Below are 16,044 nucleotides of genomic sequence, written 5' to 3' on the forward strand. Positions count from 1 at the left end.
AGAGATTCCCATCTTTCTGATGCCTCCAATATTATGGAGGTTAAGTTCTCTTTTCATTATATCACTTCTTATTTTCTGTTATTTTTACTTAGGTAGTTAATACTAGCACCTCAAATCGTTTCAGTTATTTTAAAACAAAAATTCTTTATGTGATTTATAATCCAAGATGATTATCAGGAAAAAAATATCGGGCATACGTCATGTTAATTTAAAATTTTTGGGGTGTCACTTAATCTAAGGCGATCATTATCTAAGGCGTTGTACAAGCTTACTGCTTAGGTTTTGAAAGTTTATTTTAAACTAGCTGTTAAATAGAAAATTTAAATAAAAGGAAAAGCACACACGATAATACGTTAGTATAGCACGAGTTTAACTTTAACGTCCAACAGAGGGCGCTGTTTCTCAGAAGTATTTAAAAATACGCACGTATTGCATTTCGAACTTGAGGCAAAATTTTAAAACAATCACCAAACTTAGGAACTTGATCATTAATAATTGATATCTTTTATATAGATATTATATAGATATATATAACACTTTAGGGCTTACGTTAAGTTAAGAGTGGGTTAGCAGTTATTTCCGTACACTTTACCTTGTAGGTTAACAGTTATTTTAAAACCCGAAGCGCGTACTTACAGCGTTTATATAGCCACATTAGAAAATAACACTGGAGAGAAATCCAAAATCAAAACAATTCACAAGCTGGGAAAAATCGAGGGGTAGGCAGCACTTATTTACTTGTCATTTTTGCGGTGTCACTTAATAAGGACAGTTCGACTAGGTTTGTATCACAGGCGTTGTTGTCCACGTTCTTTGCTGTACTGAAGGCAACTCGATACGGGAGCGTAGGGTGTTATTTTTGGAGCTGCGCGTGAGCAGATGAATCCGTCACGGTTACTTTTGGACGTTTAAAAGGTCATTGGACACGCGTTATTGTTTTCCATAGGTGCGCATTGTTTCCCGGTAACTTTCAATGTCGGTGCAATTTTTCCGGGAAATGGGTCATGTTTTCTTTGCCCGAAATCCGAAGGTTATGAATTTCGCAGACTTGGTTTCTTTTCTTGTATGTATGTATTTGGTTTTTCTTAGGTAACTCAATAGACTCGTATAATTTTGATATGTGAGCTGTCGTTTCATTTGTTTAGAAACGTTTAGCTTCGTGTAGGCTAAAGTTATCCCAAAAAAATACTGGTTATTGGCTCCGCTTTTTTAAAAAAACTTTTGGAAATTATTTTTTACCCTGGCTAAAACATATCGTGTATTTCTTTAGGATGCGAGCTATCTCCATTCAAAGTTTTGCTACTATCAGTTGCGCTGCTATGCTGTACCATATTTTTTTTTTACATCTGGAAACTGTATCTGGAAAATTTCCCGAGATAAGACTCTATGTGCGATTTCAAAGTAAAGCTTGCACTCATCACTCTGCCAAATTTAATTCAAATTAGAACTCAATTCTGCATTCATGTAGACCTTTATCAGGCCTTATGAAGTGTTCATACATATATGTATGATCACATACATATATTTGCTTTGCTATCCGGATGGGAGGATTGGACTATTAAAGAAGTTAACCAATGCCGTGAACTTCAAGGTCACGAATATGGCATATCTGGGGCACGTGCTAAAGCACGAGATATATAAAAAAATAAATATACTACGCCAATACACACATCGCCATCTAGCCCCAAAATAAGCGTAGCTTGTTTTTTATGGTACTAAGATTACTGAAGAATATTTATTTGAACAATATACATAAATATAAGTACTTATAATATACATTTAAACATCCAGACACTGAAAAACATTCATGTTCATCGCACAAACATTTTACAGTTATGAAAATCGAATCGGCGGCCTAGGACTCAGAAAGCAGGGTCGCTGCCCACTGCGCCAATTGGCCGTCAAGATATGATCTTTTTCAAGTAAGAGAAGAGAAAAGTTTTCTGAAGAAAGGGGGGTTAGTTTCAGGAAAATGTCCTGGTTTCGTAACATCGGAGAGTGTACTGGAATCGCAGGTGCAATAGAATTATTTCGGCTCGCGATAGATAGACAGGAATTTACGAACCTTCGCTATTCGAAAAGGCAACTGATGGTGATAGCTACGTTTGCCAACCTTGGTTCATCATCATATCAACCCGTTCTCGGCCCACTACAGAGCACGGGTCTCCTAACACAATGGATTAGGTGGGGGAGAGCGTTCCACTGAAACTTAGGTTATGTCTGTTTTAATCTCTGGGCCTAGGGAACGTGATGCATTTCATTAATGCAGTGTACCAAAAATCGGTCCAATGGTCTGGTTAACCAAGAGCTGGTCGCGTTTAGTCTTAATGTGAAGACGCAATAGCGCCAGACCAAAAGTGGAAGACTATCTCTATCTATCTTCTTCTTCTATATATATATAAAAGAGAAAGTGTGTGGGTATGTTCCGTATAGGCTCCGAAACGGCTGGACCGATTTTAACTTTCAGGGAATCTCCGGATTGACCTGGCGAGTAATCCTGTAAACTTTGGTGACGATCGGAGCACTCTTATTTTTGAACTGTCAAATACAGATTTTATTTACTATGATGATATTCAATTGTTGGGTGTACATGGGTGTAGATAATGATCTTCACCCACTCGAGAAGAGAATAGGAGAGAATGAATACGGAGAGAAATAAATGATTTAATATATTATGAGACATAAATTAAAAATTCAATGATGTAAGTTTATTGTTTAAATAGAGCCCCATTTAAGGTAGGGTAGGGTAGGGTACGCTAGTGTTATATAATTTTTATTTTAGTAGCGGGTTATTTATGTGCGACTATATTGTATCTGTTAATATTTACTGAAATAGTAAATTATTTGGACCAAAAAAGAGAACCTTCTAGTTTTTATATCCCTTTCATTTATTTTTTTACATTTAAAAGGTCAAGTTCTAATTACCATAGACCTAGTGTTTATAATCTAACACCATTTATACAGCGCAAAGCTCTTTGCAAAAGTTGTACACTCCAAATATAATTAGTCCTAAATGAAAGTTGATATTATGTGATACTTTTCTTACTAATTTGCAAAACATTGTTTCAAATGTAAAATTTAATATATAATCATTGTAATATTAACTTGAAGCGGTGATGGTTCAGTGGGTAGGACTTTGACTTCAAGATCTGTGGATGCTCCGGTTTTAGCCGTAGATCTGTGTAAAATATAAATTAACTTAATTTGCATAGTATTTCATGGATTTCCGCAAAGTAACGCCTACTTCTATCAAAGATTATTTATGCTCTAAAACTAGTAACCTAACTATATGATAGTAGGTAGGTAGGTAGTAGGTAGTGTTTTATTTTCCCTTTTTTATCGTCATGATATTGTTGTTTGTGAAAGCCTTTTCCAAGGTTCTCGATCTCTAGCAGTTCTGTTCCATTTTTTGCCTGCAATATTGGTGACACCAACGTTTAGGTGGCCTAATTGGTCTACGTTGTTTGTTATCTTTTGAGACCACCTATAGTTGGGTACTCACTAGTTTTGTCTATTTCCATTTTGTATTTTCCATGTATTATGTAGTAAGTTGTATTGTACTAAACCTGCTGGCCACGTGGGACTGTTCTGTGATAACACCAAGCATCCTATGAGTAGCAACAACTGGCACGCCACCCATGGCATGCTTGGCATATACATTTGTATCTGAAGCATAGCTTTTTTGTGACAGAGCTCTCATGAGGAAGTTCTACTGTCATGCTATTTGTACCACAAAGCAGTACTTCTTTGTTCCACATGAGGCTTAATAATAATAATAATAATAAAATCATTAAATTCAGACGTTTCCATCCATAGATTGTTAGTATATTAGCAACAATTTTTCCTTAACCATTAAGTTAGTATTGATTAATTTAACACCTACGTCTTGGTGGTTCTTTATAGGATTTTTTCCTTGCACGCCCTTCAAAATGTTGCCCTGTTTATAGGCAATGTCTTTTCAGGTACCATCTTTTTAGTTCGTCAATTATATCTAAAAACAAAAATTAAGACGGTGCGTCCCGTCGTCAAAAAGAAAGGAACTGCTTCTAAGCAATGACTACGCAAAAATCTTTCTATTCTATTAATAAATAACCCAGTGTCCTTTCAAACAAATGCCAGTGCATTGGCTGTTATATAAATAGTGAGTTGATCGACAGGAGAGAGATATGCGTCACTTTGATGATCGGAACGCGTGGGTGGGCTATGCGACCACATGTTTTGTGTTTAGTACCGGCTAGTTATTGCTGCAAGTTTCATCATATGTTGCTATCATCATCATCATCATCATCATCACCACTACAACCAATTGATGCCCACTGCTGGATATAGGGGTTTGTAGCAGTGGCGTGCATAGAGGGTATGCACAAGGTATGCAGATAATATCTCGAAGAAGTGAAGAAAATCTCCAGTACCAGTTATAAAAACTAAAGGACTTTTATACTTCTAACAATGCCTATCCTTTATTTTTTTATAACTAGTACTGCAGTTTTTTTTCATATTATATCATCTGCCCGCTTAGTTTATACACGCTACTGTTTTGTAGGTAGTTTCAAATCCTTGGTCTGGGGCAGTTTCCAGTGGCTCCCAGCGAGTCGTTTGATTCGTCTGTTCACCATGTTGAGGCCGACCAACGCTGAGATTACTGATGCGGGGTTGCCATTCCAGCACCTTGAGACCCCACTGTCCATCGATTCTCCGAGCTATGTGCCTTGCCCGTTGCCATTTCAGTGCGAAATTGAAGCTATGTCAAGTTGCAAAAATCTCGGTGAAAAATAATTAAAATAAGTAGAGATAAATCGAAGTCAAAGTCAAGTTTTTATTTAAATTATTAAGGCCCAACTCACATTCTAGATACATTAGAGAAGAGCGTAGTAGTAGAGAAGGCGTGTATCAGAGCTCTACTCTTTACTATCAGGGTGACGATTGGGTGGTATCTAAATTTAATATCTATTTAGATATCAATACTTAAAGGAAATTTAAAAGTTTTGCCATTTGGATTTTTGAGAATTAATGCCATAATACTAACACCGATTTGTTAGAAATTTGACAAGTAAGTACCGTATGAACCTTTTTTATGGGGTAATCCCCCAAACCAAAACCCCACGGTGTTCCTCCCTGCATCTGGAGAAGCCACGCTCACTCTCTTCACTCACACTCGCGAGAAGTAGCTTATGACCTGTATTATTAACCTTATTTCATGTACATTAACAATAGCTTTATGTACCGCAGACGTCATTTTTTACACAAAAATAGGCTTAATTTTAAACCAGAAGAAATCAAAAAAATCCTGCTAGAATAGCTAGATCTTAATGTCACGTAAATGATATTTATGCACCACAAACGAAATTCTTTATTTCAGTTTTTTTCACTCTAATTTTTATTCTTCTCTGGTGGCAATTCTAAACTCCCACAAAACCTAAAGCCGAATCTGACAATTTATATTTCAGTCTTTTTGCTCTCACTTTTATTATTCTCTTGTCTCAATTTGAAGCCTCGCAAAATCTCGAGCCGAAGCTAGTGTAGTTCTATAAACCAACCACCACCGAAATAATAGTTTTCATACTAAATATGCAGGCAGGAAATTAATTTGAGTTTTGAATTTAATCATTATATTCGCTTCCACATAGAGCCGCCTGGAAAGTGGTATCCCATAGCCGCAGTACCATAATAATAGAGAATTTCTAAAGCATTAAGCACACAGAAGCTGGAGCATTCGGTTTTGGGCCACGACCAGAAAAATTTAACGTACACTACAACTACTAACTAAACTAGAGTTATAAATAAATAAATAAATATACTACGACAATGCACACATCGCCCCATTTAGCCCTAAAGTAAGCGTAGTTTGAGTACTATGATGACTGACGATTTAATTTTTATGAATAATATACATAAATACTTATAATACACCTATAAACGCACAGAAACTAAAAAACATTTATGTATGAATGAATCAATGAATACACATTTATTGTACCACCACAGTGAGAAGAATTTACAGAGATACACATACAAGAGCACAATAAGGTATCACACAAACATTTTCCAGTCGTGGGAATCGTACCCACGGCGTTGGATTCAGAAAGCAGGGTCGCTACCCACTTCGCCAATCGGCCGTCTAAAGAGTTAAACGAGTGGCGAAGCTGAAGTGGGAATAGGCAATCCTCGTAGCTCTGAGAACCTTGGGACCCCAACCTCCATCACGTTGAGGTCCTAAGTTGCTGGAATATCGACCCCTTACTGGTAATCGCCTACAAGGTTGACCGACAACATCAGAGTTGCTTGGAGCCACTGGAAACAGTCTTGTTTTAGTACCGCTGGTCCCGGCTGTAAATAACTTGGAGCGTTTTCAAAGGTATATGCTCATTTTTGTCTTCCTGCGATGACGTCTGGATCAGTAGTGGGACATTGATTTTTTTTTATAGTAAAAGTTGACAGACCCCGTATAAGGCCCACCTGATGTTTAGGTGAAATCCACTGCCTATAAACTAGACAACACTAAACAGGTCATGAAAGGAACGCGTCATGCAACATGCCGCCCTGTGTCCAGCAACCTGAGGCAAAGGTGTCAAGCCTTATGTGCTTCTAATAACACCGGTAACCAAGCCCCGTAGAACACAGCATTGTAACAATGCTTATTTTTTTTTTTTATTAACGATAGGCCAGCGCTTGACGAAAATCATGCCCGTTAGAAAGCAATGATGAGGTCTAGGTTGCTGCTGCTGCTTTGCTATGCTCCTTTGTGGAAAAAAATTGTAGCTTGCGTACCCCTTTACAAAAAGGTTTTGCCACTTTCTGGGCCCTACTTGTATAATAAACTGAACGCAGAAGTGTTCATTCATAACTTACCACTCATTCAGTGTTAAAATAAAGTAACATCTTTTTTGCTTAGTAAATCTTACGAAGAAACAGAAGATTTCTTACTAACTTTAATTTAATTTACCTTATTGTCATTGTTACTTGAACCCAACCTCAATTTTATAATACAACACACACACACACACACACACACACACACACACACACACACACACACACACACACATATATATATATATACAGACACACACTTTAGTAACTATTTTTATTATTTCCTTTTTTTTTAAAGTTACAATTAAAGCTACATAATAGTAATGTTTTAATTTCAATCTGTCTATGTATGTTCCGGGGGCGAGGGCTGGTTTCCTTAACACAGATAAAATTTAGCTAGAATAGCCAGTTCGTCAACTCATTATATGTGCAATTTTGATGAAAGAAATAAACGATATTATTATTATTATAAATTTTCTATCATTTATTCTTATTCTTTATTTTTTTTTTTTAATTATTACCAATGCTTAAAAATAAAATAAAAAACACTATTAAAAATTTATAAAAAAAAATAATAACTTCCACCCTCCGCTTGCGGGGCTTTTGAATGCCCAAGCAACCGGCGGTCAGGACTCCAGAGTGAGGAACCTCCTCACACTACGCGCCGTTTCAAGGACTACTGCCTTCTGTATCCGACCAAGCGAAAGCTTCTATTCTTATTATTATTATTATTAAAAATAATCATGACGGTAGTACTTCCCAGGACGAGCTCTGTCACTAAAAGCTCTACTAAAAAAGTTACTAAAATGAGGATGATGAAGGATGATGAAGATGATGTTGTGTGCAAAATGTGAAACAGAATACTAACGCGGGACTTAGTCCGCCCCCAGTCCTGTGTATTTGGTGTTTAAACGAACATCACGGGGATTCTAACTGAGCGTACTATACGCGTAATTTTGGGAAGATTTCAAGGGAACTAGCATAAACGAGACATAAATTACCCGGATAAGCGAATGTTATAATATATTACATTTTATATCCATTCTGGTATCTAGTCTGTGATTTGTGTTTTGTGTATAATGATATTGCCGTTAGCCCAGTTAGATATAGATTAGGAACGTTTAATCTTAATTAAGCGAATCATTATTCTAATTAGGTGATGTTTGAAACCTTAAACACGAGCGCTGTTAAACTAACACGATAGGTAAATAAATAATTTTACCAGCTGTTGCCCGCGAGTTCGTCTGCGTTTGATTTTTTTTGATGTGACATTCAATTTAGTTGTAGTTCTAAAAAAAATTAAAGTATTCGGTATCGCTTAGCCTTAAATGAGGGGTTTTCTGCTGTCCGCAGTTCTGTCCTCTATCTCCAACCACATTCATATCTACACAAAGTTTGGACAAAACTAATCACATATTATAACTACTATAGTACAAAAATAATTATTTAAATCGGTTATAATTTGTCGGAGTTATGGTGTAAAATCGTCAAACACTTTCATCCCCTCTCCCAAAGGAACCGAGCTTAATGTTGGCAGAAAAAGTATTCTATATTACTTCTAACACTTCCAAGAATGTGTGTACAAAGTTTCATGAGGATCGGTTTAGTAGTTTTAGCGTGAAAGCGTAACAAACAAACTTACATTGTCTTTATAATATTAGTAGGGATAGTAGGGATAGGGATAGGGATAGGGATTATGTAACGAAAGTTACAGAAATCAGTAACAAATTCAAATTCAAATATTCTTTTTCATTTATGTATCACAGGCACTTATGGAGTGTTCATACATGTATGTTTAAATAATTGTAAGGGGATGGTGATAACTTCACCCACTAAAACCTAAAGCTACGTGTATTCCAAACGCGCCCTGGTCTAAGAAGAGCCCACAACAAACTTGGCCGGGTAATTCTTTTTTGGTATTTCTTTTTGTTATCACCATCTCACGGCAAATTAATATTAAGCTACGAAGTTAGAGTCATTAATGCCATAGCTTTTTTATCGTTTAAGTTTTCCTTAACATTATTATTTACATTAAAATAAATAAATCGTCAGTGCAGACAGTATCATAACACTAGTAGCCGTTGCCAACTTCGTCCGCGTCCTCTATGTAGAAAGCTGTACAAATTTTATCACGATCGCTTTTGCTGCTAAGCTAAGCTAATTTGTGTAGATGACAGAGTTTTTAAGGATAAAACCCAACTTAAATATTGGTGCAGTGGGCAGCGACCCTGCTTTCTGAGTCCAAGGGTGTGAAAATGTTTGTGCTATGGACACGAATGTTTTTTCAGTGCTGGGTGTTTATCTGTATAATAAATGAAAAAACGTTATTACAGATATATAAATACAGAGCAAGAGAGTAATATAAGTATTTATGTATGTTATTCATAAAAAAATATTCATTAGTCATCTCAGTACCCATCACATAAGTTACGCTTGGTTTGGTGCTTTCTGAGTCCAAGGGTGTGAAAATGTTTGTGCTATGGACACGAATGTTTTTTCAGTGCTAGGTGTTTATCTGTATAATAAATGAAAAAAAGTAATTACAGAGATATAAATACAGAGCAAGAAAGTAATATAAGTATTTATATACTCGTATGTTATTCATAAAAAAATATTCATCAGTCATCACAGTACCCATCACATAAGCTACGCTTGGTTTGGGGCTAGATGGCGATGTTTCTATTGCCGTATGTACGTATTTATCTATGTTTTTTATTTGTTTTTTTTTATTCTCTACAAGTTAGCCCTTGACTGCAATCTCACCTGGTGCTAAGCGATGATAGAGTCTAATGGTAGCGGGCTCACCTGCTAGGGAGTGTGGTAGTCATACCCCTAATCGGTTTTTAAGAGAAATAGCTACACTAAATCGCTTAGCGGCGTTTTGTCGGTAGGTTGGTAACTAGCCACGGCCAAAGCCTCCCACCAGACCAGACCAGAGAAAATTAAAAATTTATAAATTCCCAAACTTTTCCTGCCGGGAATCGATACCGGGGCTTCCTACTTAAATTCACAACGCTCACCGTTGCGCCAGGGAAGTCAAAAACAGTGCAGTAGTCGAGCCAAAAACAGAGTAATAAAAAAACAGAAAACACTTTTGCATTTATAATATTAGTATGGATTCAAAAGAGATCGCTGTCAAGCATTAAAAATGGCTGCAGTAAAAACTTGTATATTTATGGTTATGTGTTCATCATTAAATTCGTATTTCGGGATTTTTGGAAGTATTTCGGCCCAGTGCCAATTTAGTTCATTTTTAAAACGCCTCCTTGTGTTGGATTACGAGTAAATGAAATTTGCTTTGAAATACTGAAAACTGGCTAAGTGAGGGTCGAACATCGAGGTATATGCATGCACCAACGATATATGTAGGTTATGAGTTATTTGAAAAGTATTCGATTTATTGAAAAAAAAATTACGTGTCATATGCGATGCAATACGTTGGCGGATAAACGCCTTAAAAGATTACCGTAGAAATTGGAAATCTTTACAAAATATATTATTCAAGACGATTCACTGGGAGATTTGATGTTTACGAAACATTCATTATAAACTGCATTTTGAAGCATATTGCGGAACATAATTTACTTGCTGGTGCCAACACTCAATAATATTTAAAGGGGATTTAACTATGACGATACGCATGCAAGGTTTCAGCATTTAAAAAAGAAGGTTTTAGTTGTCTGACAGAGCTTGTCCGAGGATGCTACCACCATGCTTATTTCTGCCGCATAAAATCATTGCTGTGTTACGGTCTTCAGGGCGTGGTTACCGGACTTATTCCAGGCACCTGAGGGTTATGACTTACGCTTCAGGTTGACGGACATAGGTTACCACTTTGACGGATGTAAATACGATGTGCGGATGTTTAATAAAACCATCAAGATGTCAACCGGAGGATATCTCTTGCTAGGTTTTCGACATACTCGTATCACGATTTTGTGTCGCCTATATCCAGCGCATTTCAACCGCCATCAAACACGTAGCGTTTGTTTATATAATAAGGAAAATTGCTTTCCAGCAAAACTCCAATTTTAATCAGTTGTCTGGGCTATTTGACACGCCAATTATTAATCTTTACTTATATTCAGTGGCGTGCATTGAGGGTATGCACACGGTATGCACTAAGTGAGCAGATGATATACAATGAAAAAAATCTCCAGTATGAGTTATAGAAAAATTAAAGATCGGCATTGTAAAAATTATAAAATGCCTACCATTAAGTTATTATGACTCGTACTGGAGATTTCCTTCATTTTATATCATCTGCATACCCCTTGCATACCCTCTATGCACGCCAGTGCTTATATTTATTTGTTTGTTTGTTTGTCCTTCCTTTACGCCGTAACTAAGAGTTAGCTAACATAGAGTAAGTTGAAAGGAAGCGGTGATAGCGCATTGGGTAAGAGCTCGAGCTCGTTTCGGGGGGCCGAGTTCGAATACCAGCTCGCTCTAACTTTTCTAAGTTATGTGCGTTTTAAGTTATTAAAATACACTTGCTTCGACGGTGAAGAAAAACATCGTGAGGAAACCTGCATACTTGAGAGTTCTACATAATATTCTCAAAGGTGTGTGGAGTCCACCAATCCGCACTCGGCCAGCGTGGTGGACTTCGGCCTTAACCAGATCTCATTGTAGGAGAAGAGGGCCGGTAATGGGTTGATATGAATTCAAAATTCAAATTCAAAAATGTTTTTTATGCTAACACTAATATTAGGTGAGGGTGATAACTGCATTCCTTAACTTAAAACTAAAGCTAGGAGAGTACCAAACCCGCCCTGGTCAAAGAAGAGCCCAGAACAAACGTAGCCAGGTTTTTTGTTATCACCATCTTACAGCCAAGTTAATCTTTAGCTATGAAGTTAGAGCAATTAATACCCAAGCTTTTTTATCATACATGTCATTCTTAATGGGATCTCTTTATGAGCTTATATTTTACATAAACTTTGAACTTATTAAGAGACATATGCAAGGGTTAAAGTTGAAATGACAGAGAATAATATAGACTATGTTTATCCCAGAAACTGTAATAAAAGCGGGCAACAGCTAGGCAAAAATATGTTACGTTAGCCTATAAGTTACAACAAGTCGCGAAGCTGCAGCAATGGGCCGGGCACATAGTTCGGAGAAAGGGTGGATGTTGGGGTCCCAAGGTGCTGGAATGGCAGCCCCGAACTGGTAAGCTCAGCGTCGGTCGAACCCCAGACAGAGACAGGTGGACAGACGACATTAAGCGCGTCGCGGGTAGCCGCTGGATCCATCCAAGAGGCACAGAACCGTGGAATTTGGAACTCCCTACAAAAGACCTATGTCCAGCAGTGGACGTCTATCGGTTGATATGATGATGAGGAACCTATAAGGTCGCGAACTCAACAGTAACACCAACAGTTATTGAACTCCCACCTGAGCTATATTCATACTTCGTTAGCCGGTCCTTTGTTAACCAATTACCATATATTCCGTGGTTCTTTGTGTCGGAACAAAGTGAATTTTCATAAGTTCGGAGTTTCAATCGGATAATAAATTTTGTACGAAACACGCGAGAACATTAATTTACGTCTCACGTCGCATCCAATTGGATTATGGTACGTCTTTTACTTTTTAACTGAATTCAGGAAAGCAGGTTCTCGATTCGGTGTGTTTTTTTGTACTAAGCTGAGTATTGTACCTTGGTTATAAAACCATCTTGTATCTCGTCACGTTAAACGGCATGACGCTCTCTTATTTCTTTTCCTGGGCCTGTCTCCGTACTTGGTTGCCCTGACCGTCCGTTGTACGTTCTCTTATACCGTCATGCTCCTGATACGATACACAAATACGACAATAGTAATGTTGTATTTGTGTAATCTGGTTTATATATTAGTATGTAGCTATTTTTATGTGTGTTCCAATAATAGAAAACCCTATAATATCTGCAAGAATAAGAAACTGTTTTAAATATAATAAATGCATCCGAAAAACATAGGGCTGCTTTTTAAAAATAAGTCATCTTGACTATTGGTTTCCTTTCAAAATTCCTTTGTGTTCAATGAAATATTAAATTATAAATGTATGTACATAATAAAACGTTATTGCATTTGTTGACACGGTGGTATGTGTTCATGTCGCCTCGGAATGCATATTGGCTGAATGCCGAGCTACAAGTATTTCTGTGTACTACCATTTTCTCTTTAAGCATCGGACAAAGAAATATAATTACTAAATGATAGCGGACTTTGGACTTAGGACGGACTTAGCGGATCGTACGTAGGACTTTGACTTCACTCTCTGGGGGCCGATTTCGAATAACAGAACCCACATCCGACTTTTCGAAGTTATATGGGTTTCAGGTAATTAAAATATCACTTGCTTCAACGGTGAAGAAAAACATAGTGAGGAAATCTGTATGCCTGAGAGTGTTCCATATTGTTCTCAGAGGTGTGTTGAGCCCACCAATCCGCACTGGGCCAGGGTCGTGGACACCGCCCTAACCCCTTTTCATTGTGGAAGAGACCCATGACCTGTAGTGGGCTGGTAATGGGTTATTATGATGATGATGATGATGAGGACGGCCAATTGGCGCAGTGGGCAGAAACCTTACTTTCTGAGTCCAAGGCCGTGGGTTCGATTCCCACTACTGGAAAATGTTTGTGTGATGAGCATGAATGTTTTTCAGTGTCTGGGTGTTTATATGTATTTTCTAAGTATTTATGTATATTATTCATAAAATATTCATCAGTCATCTTAGTACCTAAAACACAAGCTACGCTTACTTTGGGGCTAGATGGCGATGTGTGTATTGTCGTAGTATATTTATTTATTTAATTATTCAATAACAAACTGTAATAATTGAAAAAATACAGAAGCAAGTACTGTTGTCATTTTCTCAGCACAGTTTCGGATTTGTGTCAATTATTTTAAGGTTTCCTTGACCGGAATGTTTCACAGACACTTTATCTCCGTAGACGTGTCTGATGAATGAAAATAAATTGGTTATTATGCCAATAAATTAAAACTTCGACACTATTACATAAATATCTATAGTATAATAGGCTTTTAGACATAAGACATAGATAGTAGATTCATTAGAAATAGCAGAGCTTAATGTGTCTCGACCAAATCTAATCAAAATGGGCAGACGACATCTGCTGGATAGCTGGGACAGACCGGGTAAAGAAAGCCTCGTATCGAGGATCCTGGAAAGATCTGGAGGAGGCCTATACCCGTAAGGGGTTCTCATCCACACATGACACATGACAAATAACACAAAAAATGAAATATAATAATAATAATCGTCGTTTCAGTAAATGGTCTTCTCGCGAAAAGCTTCGATCAACATCTTAAGAAGCTTTCGCTTGGTTGTTGGATCAAGGGTCGGATACAGAAGGCAGTAGTCCTTATATATATATATATATTGACATGAATAAATGAAACTTATGCTAAGTCAATGCACGGTAATAAAAATTAACTCTGGTCAAGAAGACTTACCTGTATATTTTGTATTAAATAGAATTTAAAATGTCTACCGGTGATCCTAGAGCGGGCAGTTACATTGGCCAACGAATTAGTTTGGCCATCCGAAGGGGCAATGCTGCCAGCATCTTAGGAACTGTGCCTCGCTGCGGTGGTTTCGAGGACGTTTTAGATTTTATTTAGTTTTAAATAGTTTATTTTAGGTTATATTTATAAAACAATTAGTTTATTTTAGGTTATATTTATACAACAAATGTGAAAGTTCATTGTTCCAAACAAATAATATTTAAAATCAATGTTAATTTTATATATTTGTGATGAGATATAAATGGCTTTTTTTATTTTTTTATTTTATTTTATTTATTTAATGCGACTCGACCGGGGAAGCACTACGGCCATGTTTATTTCTGACGCAAAACAGCATTGTTGCATTGCTGTCTACAGGGCTTTGTTGCCGGTGTAATTACAGGCTTTTTACCTGAGGCTTAACTTCTTCATCTCAGGTTGATAGCCACAGGGTGGCTCGTTGCAGGACTTAATCCAGGGCATCCCCCTATTCTGTCGCCCGTCGGAGTTTGGTCCTCGAGTTGAAAGGCATACCCCGTGTTCCTGGTTTGCCTTCGGTGGTGTTCAGTAGTATCCGAAGTTGTTACAGGGAAGTGCCTGCCTCAGTAGGCACCGCTGACTGGGTTGTGGTTGTGTGCGAAAGCGTTCCCATGACCCAGTCACCAGGCGATGAGTTGGAACACCGTGGGGTTTTAGTCGGTAGGAGTCCGGCATAACCACTGCACCTCCCCGTGGGGTAGTGGTATCCATGAGGATTTCCTCACGAAAAAAAAAAAAAAAAAACACCGGCATACCCCTGTGAAGGGGTTAGTTATCATCAGGTAGGCTAAAGTCAAAGTTTTTTTTTTTTTTTATCTCTTTTAAAGAGCTGAGTCACTTAAGTGACTATGTAGCTCTTGTGGGTCTAGAATTACTACCTTACAAACTAGCTTATTCTACGTCTACCTACATTAATCTTAAATCTATTATATAAATATTTCGTGGCCTCAGAATAGGGGTTTGACAAGCTTATGTTAACATCAGCAAACATTTTATTCTGAACCTCGCTACGGACACATTCCATCAGATTGTGATATACATCTTCCCTCACACCACAGTCGGGACAATTGCGAGAAGGACTCTTTTTGAGCATAAACGCAGATCTGTTTAGTGAAATGTGTCCGTAGCGAAGACGAAAAAACGGACGGATCAAAGTATAAAGTCAAAGTCAAAGTCAAAAATATCTTTATTCAAGTAGGCCCATAGGTGGCACTTTTGATGCGTACATGAGAATTACACGGTAGTGAGATGATGGCGATAACCACATTCGTAAACTTAAAACTAAAGCTACGAGGGTTCCAAACGCGTCCTGGTCTAAGAAGAAGCCCACAACAAACTTAGCCGGATGTTTTTTTTTTGTTATCACCATCTCACAATGTCATTTAAAATTATTAGAAGAGCAACCTGGTTAGAGCAATAATTTACACCCAAGCTTTTTTATCGATTACGTAGTCCTTTTATACTATAATAGGACATTTCTATAAGCTTACGTTTAATACAAACTTTGAACTTTTTAAGAGACATCTCCAAGCTCAAAGCTATATTTCTTTGTCCCTAATTTATTACTATAAAAAATCAAATTCTTCTAAGGGATACTAAGATCTTTTTTAATAACAAAATCCTAGCAATTTTTGACCTCTTAATCCTTAGTCGAATACTCTAACCACTAGACGAAAGAGC

At 37.3% G+C, this 16,044-nt stretch overlaps 1 protein-coding gene across 5 annotated transcripts in view; it reads right to left on the bottom strand.

The window, feature by feature from the left end:
• The window catches only part of LOC120628544 (RING finger protein nhl-1), a 103,238-nt gene that overhangs the window by 36,754 nt on the left and 50,440 nt on the right, over nt 1-16,044 (bottom strand). For 2 of the 5 annotated variants that reach the window (XM_039896948.1, XM_039896943.1), the window contains exon 1: nt 637-805. The exons of 1 other annotated variant lie outside the window; for it this stretch is intronic. The gene's annotated coding sequence lies outside the window, so the exon portion shown is untranslated. Of the gene's footprint in view, nt 1-592; nt 806-16,044 lie in introns of those variants that run through there. 2 more of the 5 variants (XM_039896945.1, XM_039896944.1) reach the window with 2 other exon arrangements.

This window comes from Pararge aegeria, chromosome 13 (genome assembly GCF_905163445.1).
Source record: "Pararge aegeria chromosome 13, ilParAegt1.1, whole genome shotgun sequence".
Lineage (NCBI taxonomy): Eukaryota > Metazoa > Arthropoda > Insecta > Lepidoptera > Nymphalidae > Pararge > Pararge aegeria.